A 27119-nucleotide genomic window follows, 5' to 3' on the forward strand; every position below is an offset into this window, starting at 1 on the left:
ACTAGGATGAGCAAGCCACACCCCCATCCACAATAAAAATTTCAGGAGGCACTCACTCTCAGGCTGTGACCCTGCACCCACAGGAACCTGCTAGTGGGCACCTGCTTACATGTAGTGCCCAAGTGGCTCCCTTGCCTCACCAGAGTCCTGACCTGTCACCTGTTCCCACAACAAATGCTCCTCAGCCCAGGAAGTCATCTCAGCGCCCCTTCTTTTACTTCTACCTAAAAGCCAGTTGCTGTGGCTCCTCTCCCATCTGAATCTCACCCTATGCCCCTGCTTCTTCTCATACCACCCCAAGCCTTGCTCCCACCTAGCTCAAACAAGCTGCTCTGTCCTTAGGAATCCACAGCTGAGTTTTGAACAAGCCTCCAAGAATTTCAGATGTTAACAAGTAGTTCTGGACCTCACTTCAGGAGGAAAAAAAATCAGTCAGAAATTTCCTTTGTTATCCTATAAAACTGTGAAATCATATTTAGTGACATCATGCCTTAGGAACCATCCAAAGTCCTATCCAAAACAGATTTTTATCTAAGCAAAAGATGAAGTCTAACCAGATGGGCCTTTCTAGTTAGTTATTGATCAGATTACTTTATTATTAGTTTAAACTCCTGGGGCACTGGGGTAGCTCAGTTGATTAAATATCTGACTCTTGGCTTTGGCTCAGGTCATGATCTGAGTCCTGAGATGGAGCCCCACATCTGGCTGCGCTCCGTGCTCAACAAAGAGCCTGCTTGGGATTTTTTCGCTCTTCCTTTCTCTCTCTCCCCCTCTTCCCTGACTCCACCCCAACTCCACACACCTCCCACTTGTGTGAGCTCTCTCTCTCTCTCTCTCTCTCTCCCAAAAATAAGTACATAAATAAATAAAAAATCTTTAAAAAAAAAAAAAAAAAAAAAACAACTCTTGACCGAGATTTTCTAGAGGAGAAGCCCTGCTGAGGGCTTGCTTCAATCACCCAGAGACACTCCTTCTCCCCACCCACTCTACTTTCTTAATCCCCTACAAACCATTGCACTTTCCTGGGCCTCTCTTAAAGAGAAGGGTGCATCATATCCTTCAGGTGTACTGAAAAGCAATTGGCTCTTGCTAGACATAATCAAATGACTCTGGGGAGAACAAGACGACCTATGTGAAAGCAACAAGGCTCCGGTGAAGACCTGCAGGCCTCATGGGCACATAAGCAGAGCGGCATATTGGCCAGTGGCTCTCCTTCAGCACCTGCCTACCACATCGCTACAGTGGGGCAGCCGGCACTTTGCCTGCGTCCTCTAGAAGCAGCCTCTGGATTCTGAACACAATTCTTCCTTTGATTCTTGTGATGACAGAGCAACAGCAAAATGCTGTGGCAATCAAAACTGCCTGCAAACAGCATATTAACCATTCAGAGTTTTAATTGAGTTAATCAAGGAACGTCAGCACATATGCTCTCTGCAGTTCTTGTGTAGATGAACCCTTGATGCTGTGTCCTTGAGACTTTGCTCCTTCTCTCTTAAAAGTCCTTCTCCCAGCCCAGATTCTGGTTCTCACAGGAATGACTTCCACATGGGATGAGGGTAGACAGGAAGATGTGCCAGACATTTACAAACACCTTCACATTTATGTTTCCAAAGAACCGGGCCAGACACATCCCGGGGTCATCACTCTGCAGATGAAATTGATACTAAGAGAAGTTCCGTGTCCTTCCTAAGATCACTAGGTTAGGAAAAGGTGGAATTAGAATTGGAACCCATGTCTAATCTTGTTAGACTTTACACTCTTTGTACCCTCTTCACCCCTCTCCACCACTGCTTCCTCCCATAATGCAATGCTACCAGTACTCCTCTCCAGAATGCAGTGCTTGGTTGACAACTTGGTTTATTTTTAAGAGCCGGGCCTTGACCTTTCCTATCTGAGCTCCAATCATTGGAAATTAATGCTCGACAGATCTTCTGAAACTGCCTTATGTAATCCTTTTAAATTATGATAAGAAAACTAAAGTGCAGTCATTAAGTCACTATGCCCCAAGTGAGCCATTAAAGTCAGTGCCTGGAGCAGGACCAGCACTGACTCCGCTGCAGTGTGTTGGCACCCCCACAGTGCTTTCTAGATCTTGCAAGGAGAAACCCATGTCCTAGATGTGGGGAGCTGATTCTCTCAAGCCCTCAACTGGAGAGGTGAGGTATGTTGTGGTGGTAAGGGACAACATCCATACATGTCAGTCATGTTTGGCTTCAGAGTTTGCAGTTTCTTTTCAGCAGAACAGCTCTAATCATCTAAACCCATAGGGAAAACATGCATCAGAGTGAACAGGAAATAGAGTGGTCGGCTCTTTTCCAGGTGGATTCCTGCATCTTCTAGGACTTCCTGACTCTCTCGTTGTCAAACATCTGCACGCCTGCCTACAGCAGTACCAGACCTAAACTACTCCTCAAGTCACCACCACCTCCACTACCCTCAACTCCTTTCTAACCTATTTTTCAACAAGTTCCCTTGGTCTGAGCCAACCCAGCTATATATAGCAGCCCCATGATCACACACCCTCTGCACAACTTTCCAGCTCTGGCCCCATATTCATGCCCCAGCTCCTCGATGTCTGCCTCCTCCCTCCTGTGTCCCCTCCCCCAGTTCCTCTAAGATGGGGTCGCAACCACAAAGGTCTTTGAGGGAAGGGAAACGCGTCAAGTTCTAGGTGCACGGTGATGGGAATGGTAGAAAGTACAGCAAACTACAAAGTTCATGGCCCACCTAAATACAATTCAAGTTTTAAGAAATTTAAAGTATTTGTTCAAAGTACTTCTACAGCCTGGATTCAGTAAGCACCCATTTTGAACCCCTGTTTGTACTCTAATCTGCAGGCATTACTTTCTTCAAATCCTGATTCAGAGTCAAAAGCGTTTCGCTAGAATTGTCTTTACTTCATCACCACTCCTTTACATTCCCTTAATTATATGGAGATTTTGTACCATATTCTCTGGCTTTTGTATTCTCTATATCTTAAGGGCAAGAACAGCTCACCTTTGTTTCACACCTCAACTTTAGACCAGTCCTGCCTCAAATTTAGTTACCCAGAACCTTCAACATAGATAGTGTATAGTGTGCAAGTCTGATTGAAAAACAAACACAAAACCTTATTTGGGGCAAGTCCTATTCCTAAGTGTGTAGATTTGTGTCACTGGCATCTTCTGAAATTCCTAACAGTGGGGCAGAAGTTAATTTTCTGCATCTCCGTAGTTCAGAGGAGAGGGAAACATTCTGTTGTTAATTTGCACCAATACAAATAAACCATATGGCTTTCTGAATGACAGAGTCACTAGGACACCCAGCCAACTATGCCTGGACCATTTCTCACTTGTCTCCCAGAAAGCTGTCAACGTAGGAGGTTAACCTTAACGACCCACGAGTCCTTCTGTCATCTGCTGCCCTCTAGTGCACAGAAGGGATATAGCGGACAGTGTGGTCCGGAACCCAGAACTCCCTGAGGCCTATCCCCAGAGCTCTGACAGTCAACAGCTACATGGGAAGATCATCCCTTCTTGGGTGGTGTAGAGTTTGGGTGATTATAATAAAAAAAAGAAAAGAAAAGAAAAAGAAAAGAAAAGAAAAGAAAAGAAAAGAAAAGAAAAGAAAAGAAAAGAAAGAAAAGAAGAAAGGAAAGGAAAGGAAAGGAAAGGAAAGGAAAGCCAATTCCCTTCAAATTGCACGGACGTCCCTCCTTCCCGTCCCTTCCCTTCCCGTCACCTTCACATCCCTTCCTTCCCTGCCACGGCCCTTCCCTTCCCTCCCTACTCTCCCCTCCCCTCCCCCCCTCCTCCCTCCCTCCCTCCTCCCTCCCTCCCTCCCTCAGCCCTCCTCCTCCCTCCGAAAAACCCCACTATTTACAGTCCAGACCTTTGATCTATGTTGTCTTTGTGCAGACAACATGTTTGAAGTAAATAAGTAGGAATCAATAACTCATTGGTGAGATAGGAAAAAAAAAAAAAAACAAGTTGAGAGGAAACCAGGATGTGGTCTTCATACCATGCAGCAAACAATACTTTTTTAAAAAGTATCTTTTAGTGGTGTTTTTTTTCTATAATATAAAAGTATATAAACTTCATTGTACATGTTCTTCTTTGTTACGACACAAGTTTGTGTTCATCTCAGGAAATGTGGATATGCAATGGAATCACTCAGAAACCACCTTCCACTGGCAATGTCGTGAGAATATCATTCTAGATGTTACTGAATGTATGTAATTTATAAATAAATATAGGGTCGCTTTTTGCATGCACTTCCACAACCTGCTTCCTTTCTGCCATATTCTGAGGCCATCAAAGGTGTGTATTTTGTGAATTTATCCCTTACCTGTGCCAGCCATTCGGAGTGCGGGCTCCTGAGTGTGCTATACCAGGCAAAATTACCCGCATTTCTCACCTAAAGCCCCCTCTCATCTGACTTTTCCAGTCGGCTTAAGCAAGTGATTAATCACAGTATGTCATTTTATTTTCCAGGTGGTAGTTAAAATAATAAATGTGGGCATATGAATACTATCTATTTAACGTAGCTGTATTTATCATGGATTTAAACTGTATGGATATGACAACCTAATCCTGCTTTAATAAATCTACTTTTTAAATCACACCCATGAAAGACTTTGCTCCCAAAATTATGGAAGAGTTCTTTAACGCACTTGAGAGAAAATTTCAAATGTAACCAATCTGTACTTACCCTGGAAGTGAAACATGATCATTGTTTCTCCAGGCATGTATGGTTTGCCCCCATGCGATAAACCCAACAAGGAAAAGAACAGCATCTACGTAAGAGAAAGCCGTGATGGTGGGGCTGAAAGACAGCATGACCAGATTTAATGTTAAAGCAAAACTAAAAACTCCAGGATGGCACTTAAGTGAGCGTGATGGGAACGTATTGTTTCCTTATAATGATTTTAAATGGAAATTACAATTCAATCACAAATAAAAGTAAATTGTAGACAGTGAGGCGAACAAATCTGTTTCACTCGGATTCACGGTGATTATCAAATTAGCAGCTACTCATTCACCACTAACCATTTTCAGTCTTCTTGGTCTCTCTAACAGCCCTGAACTGCAGCTTCATGGTGATTGCAATGGTGGCAGCTCATCAGGGCTGTATTTTAGCTGTGCTTTTATCTTCCCTGTTTTTCCTTTTCATTGCTTGGCAAGGTAAAAGAAAAAAAGATCATTAGAGAAGTGAAAACTAGTGCTTGCACCTGTTTTTAAAAGTTGTGCAATACCAGTTGAAGGCCTAACATCTGGCTCCAGGCCGTCTCAAAATCCATCTTCTTGCACTCTCCCCTCATTTACTCCACTCCAGCCACACTGGCCTCTTGTTCTTTCTCCACATGCCAAGCACACTCCTGCCTCAGGGCCTTTGCACCTGCTGTTCCCCCTGCTAGACCATCCTTCCTATCTGCATCTACAAACCTCACTGCCCCTCTTCATTCAGGCCTGAGTTCAGATGTCCCCTCCTTCAAAAGATTGGCCTTCCCCAACTTAGCCTTCCTAAAATAGCACCCCTGTCACTCTCTACTTCCTCAGTCTGGTGTTTTTTCTTCCCAAAATGTCTATCACTCCCTGATGTAATATTATATGCCTACTTTGTGTTTCATTATTGAATGAGCCCAGTATCAGGGAATGCTGGACAGAATGTCCAGCATGGGTCTGGGACTCCATAAAATGATCTCACCAGGACATTTTGATGTACACCTCGGTTAAGAACCTGGTTCAAGGGACTTTACAGTTTCTGGGATCCTGTGGTCTGGATTAAAATTTCAGTTTGACAAGCATAGGGCATCACAGCTGTAGGCCCAATCAGAAACACAGGAACCCATTTCCCAAGGTTACTGTGACATTTGAATTTTTTTTTTAATTTTTATTTATTTATGATAGTCACAGAGAGAGAGAGAGGCAGAGACACAGGCAGAGGGAGAAGCAGGCTCCGTGCACCGGGAGCCCGACGTGGGATTCGATCCCGGGTCTCCAGGATCGAGCCCTGGGCCAAAGGCAGGCGCCAAACCGCTGCGCCACCCAGGGATCCCTCCTGTGACTTAAAAAAAGAAAAAAGAAAAAAAAAAGTCGGTGAACTGAGGCTCCGACTCCAGCGGCCAGACTCCACCGCCCAGAGAGGTCTTACAGCAAAAGCGGCTGTGATGGGAATCAGTCCTCCGGAGAACATGACACAGGTCACCAGGGAGGGGACTTCAGAACGCACAGGTGGGGACCGTAGACTTCTATTTCTAAACGCCGCTGGCGGGCTTAACTGGATCAAGAGTGACACCTAGTGGAAAAGCTCTGTTTTCTAGCTCCTCCTCCCCGCCCCTCAACAAGTCAAATTCTTTTAGTTTAAAAAAGTAATTACTCCGCAGCATAACCGAGGCACTGTCATAACGCCAAGGTCTTCGAAAGTTGCATCCAAAACCGCGTAACATCAGGCTCTGTAAGAACAACTGCAGAAAGGGGACGGGAAGACTGGAGCTAGTCTTGAAAGTTTGTGTGTATGAAGAACCTGGTAGAGAGAGGCAACAGGAAAAGAAGGAAGATAAATTTTTGTCCCAAGTTTCTTGAGCATGACATGAAATTTTTCATTAGACAAAGAGAATAATTTGACCAGGAATCTGTGAGTAGGACTTTCTGGATTGGAAGCAAGGGAAAAGCAGTGGCTACTACTTCTGGAAACCCTGCTCAATGGCCTGGCCTTTGCGTGGGGTCCAGGAATCTGCTCTTGCCCGCAGTCCATGAGCTTCTGCAATTCATATGTCCCAACACTGGAGCTAGGCCACCTGGATGCCCTCTCGGGCTTCTAACCCCAGATCCTTTTCCCATTTTTTCCGGCCCTAAAATCAGGATATATGACCTGACACCCAGTCGGACCCTAAAACAGAGCCCTTGAACTAACGACTGCTACAAGAAATTCAAGATACTCACTGCTGTACTACATAGATGTGTATTTGCACCCTTAAAAATTTTTTTTCAAATTTATTTTAGAGAGAGAGGATGTCCATGGGAGCAGGGAGAGGGGACAGAGGCAGAGGGAGAGAGACAGAGAATCCCAAGCAGATTCCCCGCTGAGCACAGAGCTGATGCAGGGCTGGATGTCACAACCCTGAGATCAGAACCTGAGCCTAAATCAATCAAGGGTCAGACACAACCTGCTGAGCCACCCAGGCGTCCCGACGTGTATTTGCTCTTAATGATTTTATAAAAGAATTAACTCTACCCCCTAAATGGCCTCCGGGATAATATTCTGCTTGGCCACCACCTCCCCACAACTATTTGCGGCTACTCTGGAGAAGGACTTTACCAGCCCTTCAGTAGAGTCTCTGTGCCTGGTGCTACCTGCTTTCTCTTGCTCAGCCTCTTTGCTGCGGTCCAGGTTTTAATCCCTCCTCTTGTGTGCTCCCCTCACTGGCCTTCTCCCCTTGCGGGGACCCCAAGGCCGGCTCTCCATCCCAGAGTGCTCCCACCCAGAGCCTCCCTCCCAGCTGCCTCACAATGATTCCTCTGAAACTCACTGAGTAAACATCAATTCGCCGTGAAACAGCTCCCACTCGAGCGTCTCCTTTCCACTAGAAGCGTGCACTTTATTACTCCCATGCCTGGCCTGCACCACGCAGTCGGTTTGCTCTGGCAGCCTCGTTGAGCCTAATGGCATAATTCACTCCTGTTTGTTTAATTGGTTAAATCAGATTAAAATGTGTTTTTGGCAGGGGTAGAGTGTGCTCACTTGTGTGTATTTTAATTTTCACACACACTCTCAATGCTGAGACCCAGAGGCACAGTTTAAAAATTAAAAGTTTACAAAGCCGTGCTGATGACAGTCAACAGCAGTGAATAGGCTTCACAGCCAGCAAATACTTAAAATAAGTTTAATTATCTTGAAGAACTACTGCTCTTCCGGGCCCCCGGAAGAGGGGACCCCTCCCTTCTCCGAGCTTCCCAAACAGCTTCACCAGCACCACCAGGAAAGCTTCATGAAAAGACACAGTCCTGGGCCCCATCCCAGACCTCCTGAACTAAAATCTCTGGGCAGAGACCTGGAATCTCTTTTTCCACAAGCTCTCAGCCAGCCCCACATAGTTTCAGTCCCATGTTTGGAAACACTGCTCTGAATCACTGCCCAAAGCTCACCTCTTTCAGAAAGGTCTGGTAAAGCAACCTTTGCCAGTATTTCCCAGTCTAAGGACATGCATACTGTCTTGTTTTTGCCCTATCCATGTACCACCAACTCTGCAGTTTACCTAATATGTGCATATCAATTGGCTTGAACTTTTGTTAAAAAAAATGGATTTCATTTTTTTTAAGTTTTATCACTATGATAAAATCATGAATTTAATGTATATTTTTTCTAGTACACAATGTAATAAATATATATCATGAAAAACTGTTTTAAAATGCTTTTCCCGGGATCCCTGGGTGGCGCAGCGGTTTAGCGCCTGCCTTTGGCCCAGGGCGTGATCCTGGAGATACAGGATCGAATCCCACGTCGGGCTACCGGTGCATGGAGCCTGCTTCTCCCTCTGCCTGTGTCTCTGCCTCTCTCTCTCTCACTGTGTGCCTATCATAAATAAATAAAAATTTAATAAATAAATAAATAAATAAATAAATAAATAAATAAATAAATAAAATGCTTTTCCCTGTAGCAATATGCATGGTTTGTGTGCCAGTGGGGTTCACCTACCATACCTGAGAAAACACTGATGGAAAGAAATAATCTCTGGTCCCACCTTTCCTTTCAAAGAGGGCCCTCAAGAAAATTATGAATAGGAGAATTTTGTATTGTTCCATTCTTCACCCCCTCCCCTCCTTCCTTTCTTTAATCAGTAACCAATAAAATCACTGGAGGTTGATGCAGGTATCAGCAATTCTAAACCAGGAGTAAAACCCATCATGCCATTTCCCCTTCAAAAGACATTTCTCTCCAGTAGGGAACTCCCATTACCCTCTACTACCTCCATGGGGCTACCTTGTATTCATTGATAAATAGAGGGTAAAAAGGCCACTGAAAATATTCTCACAAGTACAAATCAGAGCCAAAACATTGATTCTTTGACTCCAGAATTCCAGAGAATACCACCCTCCAGGTCTGTCCTGTACTCGTGTTGGACTGCCACACCTGTACCACCATGGCAGCAGGCCCTGGTTTCTTCCTTTCTCTTCGTCCCTTCTTCTTCTCTGCTTTTCCCTTTCAGTAGTTAAAAATAAATGACATTTTTTTCTTACTTTGAAAAATGTTCATGTGAGGAAAATTAGAGAAAGTAATTAGTATACGTAGACATTTTTAAAGCTCTATAACAATCATAGAGATGCTTTTAACCCTTTAGGATACAGATTCAGAACCCTTCCTAGAATGTGTGCCAGGATATTATTCATAGGTTGATGTGTGCTGGACTCACTGCCAAAAACGGTGCTTTATTCTCATTCATTTCCAAGCCAGCTCTGTGTTCTGAGCCTGAGGTTCCTAGCCTCAGCACTTGATACACCTCAGTTGCAGAGCTAGAAATGGAAGCTAGGAGGCACTAGAAGGCTAAGGCTTCTGGCCCCGAGTGGAGGAGGTCTGAACCAGGACAGGAGGTTCCCTAGGGAGGAGGCCAGTGGCAGTGGGTTCTGCAAACCCACTTTCTTGGAAAGACCCATGCCCCCCGCCCCAGGCAGCCCTCAGGTAGTGACTTGGCTACTGCAGAAGGAGGACTGAACCCCAGATTTTTGGCCTTATCCTACAGTGTAAGATCCTTTTACCCAGTTTGGTGAAGGAAATGGAGCTAACATATTAGAAAAAGGATAATGAGCACCTGAATGGCTCCCACGGAGACCTGAACAGTCATAGCCTCTCTGTTTGCTGTACACCATGTCGTAGTCAACTGAGATGGAATTTCCAGACAGTTCTAGTGAGTGGGAATGGGCCAAATTTATGTCATGTAGAACTGTTAAAACCCATTGACTGGGAATTGAGAGGGGCCTTTTAGGAAATTGGGGCTTTTTATGTATATGTTTAAGGAGACATTAGGGCAGCAGGGATCAAATCTGGACCGGATTTGTCAAAAAGAAGGGGAATTTGGTGACAACTATCTTAATTTTCACCTTGAAAGGAAAAAAATTGAAGTGGGGGACAGTTGTCATCAGTTTAAAAAGAGAGTAGCAGTCATCAGTGTTAAAAAAGATATTTTAGGTTATAGAGTAGCTTTGTCTTTATCTTGTTCCAAACATGATCAGAATGGCCTTGTACAGCATTGTTTATGTTCTTTAAACATTGTTAATTTCCACTTGGCAACATCATGATCCAGCTGCTAGTAGAGCCATTTTTTTTAACTTTCCTGAACAAAGGACTGTATTATTTCTTAGACCAAATTAATATTCATTGTATATATACACAGATGGTTTTTTTTAACAAATATAGGAATTTACTATACATACTGTTTGAGAATCTATTCTACCTAATACTATATCAGCAAGAGTTGTTTGTGACAGTATTCATATGTGTCGTTTTATTTTTTATTTATTTATGATAGTCACACAGAGAGAGAGAGAGAGAGGCAGAGACATAGGCAGAGGGAGAAGCAGGCTCCATGCACCGGGAGCCCGACGTGGGATTCGATCCCGGGTCTCCAGGATCGCGCCCTGGGCCAAAGGTAGGCGCTAAACCGCTGCGCCACCCAGGGATCCCTGTATGTGTCGTTTTAAAGGGAAATAATGGGGTTCTGTTGTGCAGATGAGCCACACATATTTAACTAGTCCCATACTGCCCAACATAAGAATGTTTCCTCTGTGTGTGTGCAGGTGCAGGTGCAGGTGCAGGTGCTGGTTCAGTTGGCCTACCATAACAGAGTACCACAGACTGGGTAGCTTACCCAACAGAAGTTAATTTCCTCCAGGTTCTAGGGGCCAGAAGTCTGAGATCAAGGTGTCAGCGGGGTTTGTTTCTTCTAAGGCCTCTCTCCTTGGTGTGTAGATGGCTGTCTTTCTCTAGTGTCTTCATCTGATCTGCCCTCTGTGTGTGTCTGTGTTCTAATCACCCCTTCTTATAAGGACACCACCTGGATTAGAACCCAATTATGTGACCTCATTTTTATTTCAGTTTACTCTGCAAAGGCTCTACCTCCAAATACAGTCACATTCTGAAGTACTGAAAGTTAGAACATCTGCATGGGGCAAACATGGGGAGAGACACAGTTCTACCGTAACTGTGTGTGTGTGTGTGTGTGTGTGTGTGTGTGTGTGTGTGTCTATGTGTTCATAATTTGCAATCAATGTAGTAATGGACATCTCTGTATCTAAGATTTTTCTGTATATCCACAGTAGGATCAATTTCCAGAAGTGGGCTGGCCAAATCCCACAGTTCTAAGGCTTTTGGTAATATTGCCAAATTGCCCTTAAAAAAGTTGTTATAATGCACACTCTCACAAAGCGGTATAGGAGAGTGCTTCAATATACTTTGTAATTTTGCTATTATCTGCTGTTCCTGATCTCACATTTGGTAGATTTATCCACCTCCATGTGAGTTCAGGTGGTCTAAACATGTTAGTGAGACCAAAACCATCCACTTAATTGCTTCCTAAGAGTTTTTATCATTGGTTAAATAAACAAGTCAAAGAAAATGCCCTATTGATAGTAAATCAGGACTGATTTCCATACACAGAGGACAGCATGTTCAGGTTTATGCTGACAGAAATAGTTCCTTGATTGTATCGCAAGCATTTACACTTTGGTCCTCTATGACATTTCAATAAATATTTGTTGACTTTCTTTTAAACACTGTCTGATCCAATTAGATTCTTTTGGTTGCAAGTGACAAGAAAACTCAATTCTAAATGGGTTAAGCAAAAAGGGAGGGGGGAATTTACTGACTCGTGTAACTGAAAGCCCTGGAAGGCAGTAGAGCCACAGGTGAGCCCTTCGTCCTGAAATTAAAGACTGCCACCAGGTTCCACCTCTGTTTAGTTGCCTTTGGACTAGCTCGATGCCTAAGCTCTCTGTGGTGGCCTCTGACAGCCTCAGGCTTTGTCATCATAGTCATAGGATGACCGTAGGAAAATCAGAAGGATTAACACTAGGCAGGAAAACAACACCACCATTCTGACTCTCCTAGAAATCTAGAGCTAGTAGGAAATCTGGAAAATCCTCTAGTCTGTTTTTCAAAAGGTGTTTATTTTATTTTGTTTTGTTTTGTTTTGACGAATCAAAGTTCTTTTGCTTTCTTGGGGTGCCTGAGTAGCTCAATTGGTTAAGTGTTTGCCTTTGGCTCAGGTCATGATCTCAGGGTCCTGGAATGGAGCTGCGCCCAGCATAGGGCTCCCTGCTCAGTCTGCTTCTCCCTCTCCCTCTGCCCCTCCCCCTGCTTGTGCTCTCTCTCCCAAATAAATTTTTAAAAATGTATTTTATTAAAATATCTTGGGGCACCTAGGTGGCTCAGTGGTTGAGCATCCACCTTTGGCTCAGTCAGTGATCCTGGGGTCCTGGGATAGAGTCCCGCATCAGGCTCCCTGCATGGAGCCTGCTTCTCCCTCTGCTAATGTCTCTGGGTCTCTCATGAATAAATAAATAAAATCTTAAAAAAAAAAAAAAGATCTTTTGCTTTCTTCACCCAAGATCTCATGATAAAGCCAAATACATAAAATAGAATAAAACCAAGCTGCTTGTGTTGAAACAAGGTGGGGACCCTAAGCCCCAAGTATTTCACCCCTCTCTTTTTACTCATCTTCCCTGAACCTCTTACAAGAAGCACTGATCACTTTAGAGTAGGGAAAATGAGGCCCAGAGCACAAACATGGCTTGCCCTAGGACTCACAGCCCATGAGTAGAAGAGCCAATGGAACTCTAGTACCCTCACCCTGTCCCTGCCTTGCTGCTTCCCTCACCTCTGTTTATTTCTCACTGCCATTTTGAATATCATCTTTCACTTCTATTTTTGACTTAGCACCTCTGTCCCACAGAGAAAAAAAAAATGATAAACAGAATTGAAAGGCTCAGTTGCCCACCATGTGCATTTGTGCACAGCCCTCGTGCCTCCAGCCGTAGTGGATCACAGGCTCAGGACCAAGCAGGTTCAAAGGTACATTGAGCTTCTGTATTCCTCCAAGTCCACTTGAGGTTTTTATTTTAAATCATCAATAAGATGCCAAAAATCAGTGTTTCTCAGGGTATAACCTAGGGACATTGTGGAAACTTTTCTAAGATCCCCGTAGGAATTCTTGAGTTTAGAAGATATTTTTGGACAGAGTGCAAGATGAACAACAGGAGCAAAGTGAGCCAAAACAAGAGTCCTAGAGATAGTTGTCCTGTGAGAAAGGAAGATTGTGGGTTCAACTTTAAGGGATAGAAACATTTTTCTTTAAAGCACAATTGAAACTTAAAGCCAATATGGAGAAAGAAATGAAAAATGTGACCAAATTTACACAAATGCAAAAGGAATCCTAAGTGGTTGAAAATAAATATTTTCAATAACTAAAATAAATAGAAATAAAATAATAATGCCATCTATGTCTGGTAAGAAGTATACCCTAAAATATCACTATTATGTTTCATATAACCACAATGATTTTCATATCACCATTGTTACCATATCACCATTATGTTTCATTTGCATTTATAGTCAAAAGATAGATATGAGGGACTAATGTAATTCACCAATATATTCTCTCTCCATCCGCCCTCATCCATCTCTTTCTCCCAGTTTTAATTAAAGCTTTTCTTATGCAGAAGATTCGACACATTGAAAAAACTCAGAAAACTGCATTAACAAATTTTCCAAATAAAACAAAATAAAAAGGTAAAGGTCATTGGTACTCTGGATAACATTAACAGCTCCATATATACAGGATCATGGGTTAGAGCCAAAGGATGTCACAAGATACCAGGATGAGAGCAAGCCTCTCCTTTGCAAAGAACAAATTTTGGAGGGTCTCATTAAAGATGACTCTCCCTTTATATGAAGGAAAAGAATTCCCATCAAAACTATGCTTTCTAGAAAAACCCACACGAAACCTTTTCCATTGTACACTGGTATTCTGCAATTAAAAGCAATATTTAATTTGTTGAAGCTAGAGATATAGAGTCTCTCCAAATGTTCAAGTTATAAAAGGAAAAAATTTTCCCTTGAACATAGAAGAAAAAAATTAGAAAACTAAGTATATTTGTATATATCCTTTTCAGATCTAAAATCACTCTGTGAGATTAGTAACATAGAAATATATTAAACCTATTATGATTTGTTTATAGAACCTTGAGGTCTAATGCACAGAGAAATATGATTATCAGGAGAAATAAGTTGGGTCAGGGAGACATTCATTGTTTTCACCTTTGGATTTGAATAACCAAAGAAATTAACTCATAGCCCCCTGTGACCACCCACTTTATTGTTCACACCTCAGTTTTTGGTCACCTGGTGTTATAATTTTACGTTTACTCATCCATCTTTTCCACCACCAAACTCAGCAAAGGCAAGGAGTGTATATTACTCATTAAGGATCCTGAAGGTCCTAGGAGATGCTTGTCCCTCAATAAATAACATAGAAACAAAGGTAGAAAAGCGATCAAATGAATTATTTTAACGCCCCTTCCATACTTTGATTCGCTGCCATTTTTAACTTTTTTCCAAATTAATAAAAGGTTAAGTATAACTTCCAAAGAAACATTGGGTTAGAAGATTGAGAGCATGGCCAAATAAGGATTAGGACTGTGGAAGAAAGTTCTAGAAGCATTGGATAAAATTAATGTATCCCCAACAATACCTTTTGCTTTTCTTCTTTGCCAATTTAATGAAAAAGATCACTAGGCCTAAAAATGCAGCATTGTCAGGGGAATGGCAGTTAAAGACAAAGAGGATATACCAGAAGAGGGCACTCTTACCACAGATATTTACATTTAACATTTTTTGAACGTTTGCCCCACAGCAGGGCCAACAGAGAAAGCACAGCATTCTTTCCTAAGGAGCTCATAATTCTCCCAGCCAAGCAAGGAAAAGGAAAAACACCAAGGGTAAAAAATTAGAGAAGAATGCCAAAGGTAATGACCATGCTCCCTGGCCATTGCAATCTGGAAGCAGAGCTTTATATGGTTCTCAGAGGACTATTTACCATCTCCTCACTGAGGCTAAAAAAAAAGGAAAGGAAATGGGGGAAAAAAAAAAAAAAGACAAAGAGAAACTATACGACTATACCAGCCAACCCACATTCTGACCTGCATTAACCCCTCCCTCTGTATTGCCTTTCAACTCTTTTTATTTCCATGTAGTAAAACAAGTCATTTCATTGTAGGGCTAGACCAAACCAGAAGGTTTGGGGACATTTGCCAGAAATCTATAGCAGTAAGTATTAGTGTCGTACGTTTTTAGGGGAAGAACAGCCACGTTCTCCTTGCTGCCCCATGGAGAATGCCTGTGCCTGGGCTTCTAAGCTGTGGAAACAGATGAACCCTATCCCTTCCCTCATGCTTCTCCGGGACAGTTATGGACTATAGAACTTTTGGTTCTCCTCCTCCTCTGACAGCTGTCATTATACATGATTGATCCAGAGATTGGGAGATAAGTACCCATCTCATCCTGTCCCCAAAGCCCAATCTTCCCCCAAAGCCAGCTCTGTTTGGGGATTTCATTTGAGTACTGGCCCCAAATATGCCCTTCTCCTAGACTCTGTATGACTCCACACTTCCAACTCAATTGCCCCAGCCTGGTGCCAACCCTCTTCATTCCTGCGGGCTCCCAGGGGTCCCCCTGTTCCCGTCCTGGTCCTCCATGGGTCTTGCACACTGCACTGGAGTTCCTTTCCTAGAAAAAGAGCTGATCCTGGAGTACTTCAACTTCAATGGCCATCATTCTTCTCATTGCTTATCCCAGCCACATTGGCCTCTATGTTGTTCCATGAACATAGCCAAGCTGCTGCCTCAGGGCCTTTGTACTTACGTTTAGAATTATATTCTTCAATACCCACATGATGCGTTCTCTCACTTCATTCAGGATTGTGCTCTAATATCATCCCTTCCCTGACCATGGGTATCCAAAGCAGCTACCTGCCGTATTACACTCTATCCTCTAATTCCTCCTTATGCTGCCTTATATTTCTTTATAGCAGTCATCACTCCCTGACATTATGTTACATGTGTGATTGTTTATTTCTGTCAGCTCCCCAAGGGCAGAGACCTAGTTTTGTCTTGTCCACAACTATATTTGCAGTACCTGTCATTTTGGGTGTTCCCAATAAATATTTGCTTAATTAATTAATTAAACCATACCTTTCATCCACTCAGTTCCTTCCTCCATCCTCTGAGGTACTCTTCATTCATTCCAGAATTAAAGCAAACCCCATGGCATGGCACTCAGGGGGCATGATCTGACTCTCCCCTCCTTTTCTGGCCTGATTTCCTATCACACTTCCCCCACCTGCAATGGACCCTGAACTGTAGTCAAACCTACTGATACACCCTCCACTCTCATGCCTGCTGGCCTTTTCTGCTCCCTGTGTTCCATCACCATTTGTTGAAATCCTCCCAGTCTCTCAAAAACCTTCTGACGTGCTACCTCCTCCCGGTGGAGACTTCTCTATTCTCCCATCCCAGCCGTTGGCAGTTCTGTCCTCGGTATCAGTTTGTGCATCTCTTATATTATGTCCCGTGTTACAAGTTATTTCTCTGTTTCACTTTCTCTACTAGGAGACAAAAGAGCAGAGCTGGATATTCTCTCTTTTAACTCCCAAGTGCACAGAGCAGGGGTCTCAAACTCAAATGCCCACGGAAGCTAGGCACAAAGTGAGGTGCATGATGTATCGGTCTGCTTGGGTTTTCATAACAAAATACTACAGAGTGGGGGCCTTAAACAACAGAAATTCACTTTCTCATTCTGGAAGTTGGGAGTCTAAGATCACAGTGCCATCAGGAGTGGTTTCTGGTGAGAGCTCTCTTCCTGGCTTATAACTAACTGCCTTCCTCTCCCTGTGTCAAGGTCTTTCCTTTTCCTCTGTAGATACATAGTGTATGAGAAAGAGCTCTCTGATGTCTCTTCCTTCTCTTATAAGGACATGGGTCCTAAGCATCTCCTTAATTAAAGGCCCTGCCTCCGCATAGAGTCACATTGGGGTTAGAGCTTCAAAACATGAACTTAGGGGGACACATTAGAGTCCATACAATGGGCCCAATGGGAGTTAGGGAAACTGGAGAGAAACTTCCATGGGGGACCTGCTCCTCAGGCCTGACACATAAGCCTCATATTCCCCACCCTTCAGGATGTGAAAGAAGCTGAAAAGCTAGAGCATTTGTAGGTGAAAACTCTTGATTTTAAGTTGTCAGTAACTTATGTTAAAACGTATGTTTAAGCTATTAAGAGCAAAACAAATGCTGTCCGCTGGCAGGATTCTTGGTCCGGGGACCAAGAACTGGCAATATTCCGGATTCTGCTGGGAGTACCAGACCCATAGCAAAGCCTTGTTAAATGTTTTGTGAGGAAGTGGCTCACTGAGGTATGTGTGTGCCATTGTTTGGGAAACTCTGAAATGAAGATGACGTGGTAGGGGAAAGTCCGGCTTCTCACTGACAGCAGGACAGCCCAGGCCTCCCCCCACTTCCCACGTGTCTGCCCACTACCAGGTCCGCAGCCGCCACCCAGCCCTCCGTTCCCAGCTCCCCTACGCAGCCTCTCAAAGCTGGGCAGACCCTCCCTGGGGGCTGCAGCTAATGAGGGAGCCAGAGGAACTGCAGTCGGTTCACAGAGAGCCACAGAAGAGATTAGAGGTCTGAGAACTAAAGATCAACCGAGGTGAAAGGGACCAAGGTAATTCCATTCAGAGGCCAGAGGGTCCCAGGGTTAGCCAGCAGTGGTTTTCAAGTATCCAAGAGGCTCGTGCCCAGGACAGTAATGAGCTGTTCTCCCTACTGAGAACAGAACAAACAGAAAACAGACTCCAAACGCTGCATGGGGAAGCCGAGGTCTCTTTCCCTAACACAGGCCTTTGTAAGCACTTGTGTGTTTGAATGGGCCTTTATAGTGGAAAAGTTCTTTTTTTCATTCATTATCTCCCTTCAGGCTATCACATTCTGTGATTCTAAGAAAGTCCTGTCAAAAAAGGTTGTTCCTAATGAGAGAATGAGCCATAAGGTGAAAAAAAGACTTTCATCTACATATGGTGGTGATGTACTTACGTCTTACACGTTGCTCAATGAAGAATATAGTATTTCCGTATTAACCTATGAGATTCCCTCCATACAGAAAGCCACAAAAACCCAAATGTATTTGGTAATATGTTCAAGGTCATAAATGACTGTAAACAGCCACATTTCCCCCATCATATACTTTCCAATTACATGCCAAGTACAGGTTTTCTCGAGTAAATGAGGAGGGGTAAAGAAGATACATAAATAAATAGATACACATAAGCAAACAAACAACCTGTTCCTTAAGAAGTGCAGAGTCATGATCCTCCAGGGAAGAGATGATCTGCCCTCCTAGGACAGCTGGACATTTTCTAGGGGCCACTGTGGTGACTTGCATTTTCTTAATTTGCTCAGTGAAAGGAAGAGCAGGGGTAAGCTTTTGTCTCAGGAAACTCTGGCAAACCTGGAGCAGCACGGCAACATTGATAAAGTCTTGGATGTTTCCTATGGGCTTTCTCTCCCCCTGTGTGGCCCAAAGCCCCCTGTCCCTGGACACCTTCACCCATAGTGAGCTCTTTTTTAGCAGGTGCACCCACAGAGCAGACTAACCAGACAAGAGGCCAGCTTACTATCTTTCCTCACAGGCTCCCTCTGACGAGGAATTCCAACCAAAGTGATATGGCCTTACTCCTCTTTCGAAGAATGCCCATTGTCACGTAACTCACGGGAATGAATCTGGAGGATTTCCAGGGTTTCAGATAAACACATGCCCTCACACTGCCCACTCAGGTAAAACCTGCCTGGTTAGTCTAAGACATTCGGTCGTTCCCTAACTCCTCTTTCCTCCTCTTTCTGCCACCTCCCGAGATTTATTTCTTTACCCCGATAGGGCCTACCTATACTTTTCTCCTTGGTGGACTTTTAAAAGCACCTGGTATGATATTTTAATATGACTAGTTATTAATAAGAACAAGAATTCCCACATTAAACCAAAGAGAAGTGTTTTGTTTTGCTTTGTTTTATGTGATAGGACTATGTCCGAAGGGTAAAATAAAGAAAGAGGATCTTATTTAATTACAGGTCATAAATTATGGCTGGACATTTGGAATCAAGGATGAGTACACCAGGAATTTGAAAGCCTGACAAGCATGAAGAAGGTATTTGAGACCATGAATTTAGAAAAAGCTTAGGGGCAGTTTATCTTATTGCTGGTTATTTCTTCCAGGGCTGTTAATGCTCAGCGCTCTGGTCCTCTGCACTGGCCTCACTAGCATAAAAAACGGGGGGTGGGGGGTGGGGTAGGATGTTGAATCCATTTTTCATGAGCAGAAATTACTCCTTTGAAATTCTGTCACATAAATTTGGAGCCAGACAAGCTGGATCCAAATCCCAGATCTGCCATTCGCTCTGAGAACCTGGCCAAGAAATGTCATCTCTAAAATAAGGACGAGAATACCAACCTCCAAGGTTGTTGTGAAAATTAATTTGTATAAGATACATTATATCCATAGCAGTTGTTATCACATCTTTTGAGAAGTGGTGACTATTATTATCATTAAAATAGTAATAGTAGTAACATTTTCACTCCTTGTCGCCTTCTGGAACACACCTCTATGGTTTCCAAACTAACTTACCTTGAAAGCAGACATCAGCAACCTGGAATATTGTGGCAAAGGCAGTCCTGGCATTGGCTCAGAGATTGTGCTTCCAGTGTCTTCCACTGAGGTACAGAACTGTGTTTACTGTATCCTAGGCAACCTCTTTCTATCACCCTTCCTCCACCTTCCAGCAAACCTGTCCACCTCTACCTTGCCCCAAGGCCACTCCTCTTCTCATTCTCTCCTCTTTAATCAAAACTCTTTCCTTCAGGACTGCGATGTTCTATACATGCTCAGAGAAAGGTATCATCAGTTTCCTCATCAGCCAACTGAAAGAGTGAATGAAAAGCTCCTCAATGCACTAGATACCCAAGAGGTCTTGATAAACGTGAGTTCTCATTCCTCATCTATGAAATGAGAAATCTGGACAAGATTACCTCTGAATTCCTGGGATTCCACAGAAATTTTGTGAATTAGCCAGTGTATGTTTGCATGCTGGCAAGAAAATATTTTAACTGCCCATAGTCCTCCTAGTTGAGACTAATCTGTAGTTGGTAGGTTAAGTGATATTTAAAGATACCCAGAGAAACTGGATCACCCCCAACCCACACACAAAGGCCAGGACTGTATGAAGCTCCTTACCACCCCACTTCTAAATGGTGGCTGGCCCTCACCCTAAACATGAATATGGCTAGAGAATTAAATTAGGGTTACCACCTGTTAAGAATGTTTATGCACAGTCCAAGGAAACATAGGTCAACTTCATCCTACAGGGACCCTTTGATCAGAACCTGCGACCTCAGGTTGTCAGAAACATGACAGGTTTTTTTAACAGAATCTAAGAAAAGTCCAGGCACCCCCAGGCTTCTGGTAGCATCTACTGGATTCAGGCTGGGGTGACCTGACCTGAAGATGGCATTTGACATTAAGTCAAGTTTGGAATTCGATGGCTGGTTTGTAAACAGGGGACCATCTATGGGACTGGTGGCTCCATAAGAGCCCAGTAATGAAATTATGCGCCTAGGATACACAGCTGGCAGTTACACTCTCTATGGATCACTTCAGGCAGCAATAAAGATAAAGTGCTTTATAATGTATTCATTCATTTCAGTAGTCAGTAGTAATGTTAGAAAGTGGTTCCTATCAAGAAAAGGCTGAGCTGCATTTGAAAAGGAGAAATGTGTTTTCTTAAAGGGATTATTTTGGAGAACCAAATGAACATACGTGAGATGCTTCATTAAATCATAAGTCAGTTTGGCAGGTGATCCTAATATGCTCCTGGCAAAAGTGGGAATTGAAACAGTAGAAACAAATGAGCTACAGGTGTGCCTTGTTTTTGTTTTGTGTCTCATTTGGATTATTTTGGGCTACATCAAATATATTTCAAAAAGTTTGTAGTAGATCATCCCAATAAACAGATTTCAAGTTTCTAGGAAGCATCAGACATTTATTTGATGGACACACAAGGGACAAAATTTGGTTTCTAGGCTGTCCTCTTGGAGACTCAACAGTTTTCCAGTAAATCCCCCTATTCCAAAGCTCTTCTCTCACCCCTGTCTTCCATGGAAAAGAGAAGTCACACAGGTAAAAAACTGGACCCTTCAAGTAAGGTGGAAAATACTGAGATAACCACCCAGAGAGGGGGACTCTCCTGGAAGAGGTTGTTTTGATCCTCACAAAGAAGATAAACCTATAGAGTGCCACGCTGGCTCCCAAGACTTGAAATCCTGCCAATCACCATCTAAAGTGCCATTTCTTCTAAGCAGATTCATGTTTAAAGCTAACTCATCATCTTCCTTTTCCTTCTCTCCCCAAATTAACTTCCTTTTTGAGCTTTCCTACTGCACTGATTTAATTAACGTATCTTTCTTGAGAACCTACTATGTGCCAGGCACTGTGTAAAGGGCACAGTTAAAAATGAGGCATCTGCCATCACATTTTAGTAACAAGCAAACAAAAGAGAAAATAACTGAATGGCTAAATACATAACATATTGTTAGATGAGGAGACCTACTAAGAAAAGTCAAGCAGAGTAAGGGGAAAGAGAGGAATGGGGTAGTCAGGGAAGGCCTCTCTAATGAGGGTACATTGTAGCAATCTCTGTGAACCTTCAAGAACTTTAGGGGAGAGTAATATTTTCCTGTTTTGTGTATTGATTGAAATTTCCAATTTCCGGGGAGCCCGGGTGGCCCAGTGGTTTAGCGCCGCCTTCAGCCCAGGGCCCGATCCTGGAGACCAGGGATCAAGTCCCATTTTAGGTTCTCTGCGTGGAGCCTGCTTCTCCCTCTGCCTGTGTCTCTGCCTCTCTGTCTCTCTCTCTGTGCCTCGCACAAATAAGTAAAAATAAAAATCTTTAAAAAAAAAATCCCAATTTTCCAAACCACAAAGGTAAAATTAAGTATGTGGAAAGGCAAGGTAGGGACCGAAAGTGAGGGAGCAAGTCAGGTGAATAAATACCTGGGGGAGGAACGTTCAGGATGGAGAAACTGGCCTGGACACGGGATTTTGCTTGCCTCATTCAAGGAACAGCAAGGTCATCTGTGTGGCCGCAGAAAGTGAGCAAGGCGGGATGATGCTCCATGCGTTTTCTCTGTTCTTACTCCCCTCCGCATGGAAGCTACAGGTGCCTTTTACTCATCTCACCCTATCCTTGCTCCATTCAGTTCTATTTGATTATCTTCTCTAAAGGATGACTCTCTGAAATCACTCTCTCCTGCTTCTCCCCGTGCTCTCATCTACATTCGGGCTGTACTCATTTATGCCTGGATTACTGAAGAGCTTCCTAACTGGCCTTCCAAACTCATGCAGCATCTATTGCTCTAATCACTTTAAGCTTCCAGATTAATCTTCCTAGAGCATTGCTTTCATCATGTCTCTTCCTCCCTTGAATAAAAATGGCTTAGCATTACCTATAGGATAAAGCAGAAGCTCCTGAGCATGCCCCTCCTCCATTCCTGCCTCGATCTGCCCTAACCTCCATCCTTTAGTATCTCTGTTCCCACCTTCCCAGTTCCTGGGACCTCCACCTGTCATGCCATATAATCGGGGTCCTTACTCTAAAGGCTTGAAGCCCAGCCTACGGCCCACTTGAGCCTACTCTGAGAAACCCATCCCAGAAAAGATTGCCTCTTCCCTCAAACACCTGGCACACTGAGTCATCAATATATCTCCAGTTTACTGCTTAATGTACAGCAGTATATAAGGCCCATAGCTTTCTTCTTTGGTTCTAGCTCACCAATTAGACTAAATTCATTGAGGACAGGAACCATTTCTTCTACATCCTGTACATCATTTGAGCACCATGGATATACAAGTCACATTTTATATTACATGTGGAAAATAAATCCTAATAAAGGTAAAGTTCTGAGTTGGTAGGCACTGGATTGGGTAAGAAAAATAACATAAAACGACCACATTGTATCACTGAAGCCATCCTTTTCCTACAGACAAAAGGGGCTATTTATTCAATGCCAGGTCATCTTCCTCGTAATTCAAAGGAAGGAAAGCTCAGCAGCATGGTCACAAAAATCTTATTTTGTTCATAACCTATATTCAGTAACTAACTGTCTATAAGTAATCAGATAGCTCCCATAATTATGTTAAACAGTGAGAATATGTAACTCTACAAATTCTCTAGGGAAATGCTATCAGTGTGATTGAACCAAATGTAAAAACTGCATACACACACTGAAAAACCGCACACACTTACATGGACTTCTAGTAGGTAATGTTAACAGATCTTAAGAGCTTTATAAAAGTGCAGATACATTTCTTCAGTCTTTAATACCAATGTCAAAGGCTGGACAATAGCAATGCTTTTCCCACACAGAAAGCTCACATGGGTGCCAATAAAAACATAGGCAGAGTTTATAAATCTTGTATTATGGATAAAATATAAAATCTCATTCTTAAGTAGAAAGGTTTCCAACAAGAAGCTAATGTAAAAATTCTTTTCACCTTTGAATGCCTGATGGCCTTGCACAGAGTTGCCCAACAGATCTGAACTGTCTGGACAATATTTTATGTGTGTTCTTTGAAGTTAGCATCTGCCAGGGTCTTTGAAGTCCTATCTTTCAAAATCATAATAGTCATAATTAAGTCAAAAATAAGAGATGCAAGAATTCTGTATTCAATTCATATTTCACCTTGTTTCAGCAAGGTGAAGCACTTGAAGAGAAGGGTGGGTGTGTAGGTGGATGGGAGGGGTTGGGTGGCAAATCATTAACTTTGTCTTTCCTCCTACTTTTATTCCCGGAGAGTCTGCAGCAGTGGTTACACCATCCAAGTGAAGGTTCAGGACAAGACTTGCCCGTAGGGATGGTAGGCAAAATCCTTACTTGACATGGGATACAGAAGCCCTGGTACCCTCCAGGTCTTCCCACTAGCCAAAGCCTGGAATTCCTTTATTATTGGATAATGTGTCCAGCTTCCTTCCTTCTCCGGGAACCTGCAAGAATTTTGAGGAAAGATAATACCTTAAGCTGTCATGTATACCTTAGGGCAAAGGTTGAACTTCTGAATTTATAGGGCCAGGCAGGGCTAAGAGGGGACGGAAGCAAACAGCTCCAGTGAACCCCAGCTGCGTGGAGCCGTGCATTGTGGGCGCGCTGCTACGAAGCCTTTCAGCCTTTCAAAAGAAGCCAAGAAGCCACATCTTTATGTGCAGTCCTCCCCACCCCCACTTTTGCTGTTGACAGCTCACTCTGGCTTGTTAAAACACTGCACAAACCAGACCAAACCCACCCGCAGGCCAGCAGTGAAACATGTCAGCAAGCTCAGCTCAGTACGGTGCATCAGAGAAGTGAGGGTAGAGCCCGCACCCACCTGGAAACAAGGGCAGGAAGGAGGGGCAGTGCTCAGAGACAATCCGAAGGTCTGAGAGTGAGTTGAGTGGTTCTGCCAAAGGCGGGCTCTGAAGCAGCTTGCCCCATTACCAAACTGCACAGGAAAGGGAGGGACCCCACAAGGAGCCTCCAGAGGGCTTGTACACAGCAGCTTTGGCCACAGCCTACCTACCTCTGCTCCACCCTTTGTTCAGGACCCCCTTGGGACATTCCTGGGCACGTTGAAAAATATCTAAATTATGGCTATCCTAGTATAAAGGTAAATGAACCAGGCTGGATTATATTCTTTTTCTCCTTCTGATTTTATTTTTTTAAAGATTGTATTTATTTATTCATGAGAGACACAGAGAGAGAGGCAGTTTGCATAGTTTTTACATGTTAACTCAACACTTTCATCAATATCCAGAACCATAAAGCCAGTCAGTTGTGAGAACACAACAGAAGAAAATAATAGCCAACATCTATTTCTTACTTTTGCCAGGTACTTTTCTAAGCTGTTTACATACATTAACTCCTTTAATCCTCACAGCAATTCTCAGGTAGGTACTGTCATTATTCTTGCTTCATGGATGAGGAGATCCAGGCTCAGAGATGGTAAGTGACTTGTCTAATATCGCTTAAATTGTAAATGGCAGGGCTGGGATTTGAACCGATACAGAGCATTTTTATGGCCCATGTTTTGTGTCCACAGTAATATAGCTGCCTCCCAACAGGACTACTGATTTGTCACATTTACAGTGACCTGTGCCAATAGCTAGTAACCAAGAATTTTCATCCAGCATGTAGCCCAAGCATTGCTGAGCTGGAGGCAGGGCTGACTTTAACCCTCAAGCACAACGGACTGGCTTTATGGTTCTGGATATTGATGAAAGTATGGAGTTAACATGTAAAAGCTAAGCATTCTCTGGTCGTGAAGGCAATAGCTTTATAACGACTTCCTTAAGGTAACTGTGCAAAATTCAAGAGATAGTTGAATATCTATGCAGGCTTGCCTTGGCTAATTTTTAATCGTATGCTGTCTTCCTTCTATCAGCTTCCTGATTTCCCCCACTTGTCTCTAAAAGAAGTTCAAAGTGGAGACTTGAACCTTGAAACTTACCCATGTATCACGTTTGATATCCTGAAGAGATACGGTCTTTTAATAAATAAATATGCCTTGCATCATCAAGTGCCTAGCAACTTTCAAAGCACTCAAGCAGTACACAATGACATACATTTGAAGCAACTAAAAACAAGAGAGAACTTGAGAAAACTTCAACCCACTGGGAGGACCCAGAGCACCAGTCTCCCCTGTTGTCCTGGGATAATAATCGACAGTGATTTCTGCTGTCGTCTGTAGAGTCATAGAGGGAAAAGGAGTCTCTCAAGTTATCAGCCCGTCCCTCATTTGGTGAGGACACAGCTGTTTCCTCAAGGTCATGTTGGTTAGTCTCAAGCTCTCTATGTCTAGTCTTGCCACCTCTGTCATCATTTTGCATATATTGCTTATTCTGAGTCCTTTTGTATGAATTTATATCTCTAACACTAGAATTGTTGCAGCTAAAGACAGTCATAGACTTTTGTGCAGATTTTAAATTATTTTGGTGGAAAAAGAAAGTGTTATTCAAAAATACTTGTTAAATGAATGTATGAAAGTTCTTTCAGCTTTCATTTCATGTTATCTTGTGATCTCATCAAATTCTTCCCCCATTTAACAAGCAGGAGGAGGAAATAGAAACCCTCATGTATTATCAGGTTCTCAGCCTACATGTAGTCCATATGGTTCATAATCACACTTGGAATGAAGTATTTCTATTTCCAAATGTTTATAGATACATTAAAATGAGTGTTGTTTGATTTCAACAGAGCTGACAACAACTTATCCAATGCTGCATGATTTGGTGATTCCTGAAGACAAGAGCAAGGGAGGTCATGCAGAATTGTGAGCTAAGCTGAGCTTGTATCTCTTGCTCTCTCTACATAATATACCTTTAACTGCTCAAACTACAAAAAAAAAATATTTATTCTCATCTAATCTGAAGGAATGCACAACTTTAAATCTCTTACACCAGCCAAGAACAAATGCATTTTTCAAGATACATCTTTACTGTAGTCTCATAGTTCTGTTTCCAAAAAAACCAATAAACAAAAATCTCTTATTCATTTGCAAAATGCTTGAAAATCAGTAATCTCTCCCAGTAGAATTAGCTTACTTTATAGTGAAGGTGCTAAAGACAGTTTGAGACATACTATGGAATTTTATATAATTCACATTCGATTCAATTGTTGAATCCAGTGAGCCACGCTGTGTTCCTAATGTTCAAATAGATGTCCAAATCTCTCTTTGGACCAAAATAAACCAAATGGTTGCATCCGAAATAGCTGTTTTGTTAAAAACCAGAGTCATTTATAAACAGAATGGCTATTTCCTTATAGCAAAAGAACAAAACCCGTTACTAACCTATGCTCATATATGATGTTCAGCTCTGTTGGCCCAAATGCAATTCCTGAACATAAGCCATGTCAGCACTAAGTGCTGAATACAGGCTAATATATGGGTTCTTTTTAACTGGACTATTAAGTCCATTAACATTTAATGAAACAATTTTAACTTTATCCACAAAAAC

At 42.8% G+C, this 27119-nt stretch overlaps 2 long non-coding RNA genes across 5 annotated transcripts; one reads left to right on the forward strand and one right to left on the reverse strand.

Moving 5' to 3' along the window:
- Positions 1-1412: 1412 nt before the first annotated feature.
- LOC102153472 lies at positions 1413-19801 on the reverse strand. 3 transcript variants are annotated; one of them, XR_005377170.1, is made up of 6 exons: positions 19706-19800; positions 7511-7659; positions 6358-6504; positions 5028-5153; positions 4690-4774; positions 1413-1695 (listed from the first exon to the last, which is right to left on the reverse strand). It is a non-coding gene; the product is annotated as an uncharacterized LOC102153472 (long non-coding RNA). The 3 variants fall into 3 exon arrangements; XR_005377168.1 differs by having other exon boundaries at positions 4690-4803; XR_005377169.1 differs by lacking the exon at positions 7511-7659 and having other exon boundaries at positions 4690-4803; positions 19706-19801.
- A 13-nt stretch (positions 19802-19814) lies between these two features.
- On the forward strand, positions 19815-26499 carry LOC102153543. Of its 2 annotated transcripts, none has more exons than XR_005377172.1 (3): positions 19815-20057; positions 25547-25937; positions 26359-26499. It is a non-coding gene; the product is annotated as an uncharacterized LOC102153543 (long non-coding RNA). The 2 variants fall into 2 exon arrangements; XR_005377171.1 differs by having other exon boundaries at positions 25547-25903.
- The last annotated feature ends 620 nt before the right edge of the window (positions 26500-27119 follow it).

The sequence above is a fragment of the Canis lupus genome, chromosome 23 (genome assembly GCF_011100685.1).
Source record: "Canis lupus familiaris isolate Mischka breed German Shepherd chromosome 23, alternate assembly UU_Cfam_GSD_1.0, whole genome shotgun sequence".
NCBI lineage: Eukaryota > Metazoa > Chordata > Mammalia > Carnivora > Canidae > Canis > Canis lupus.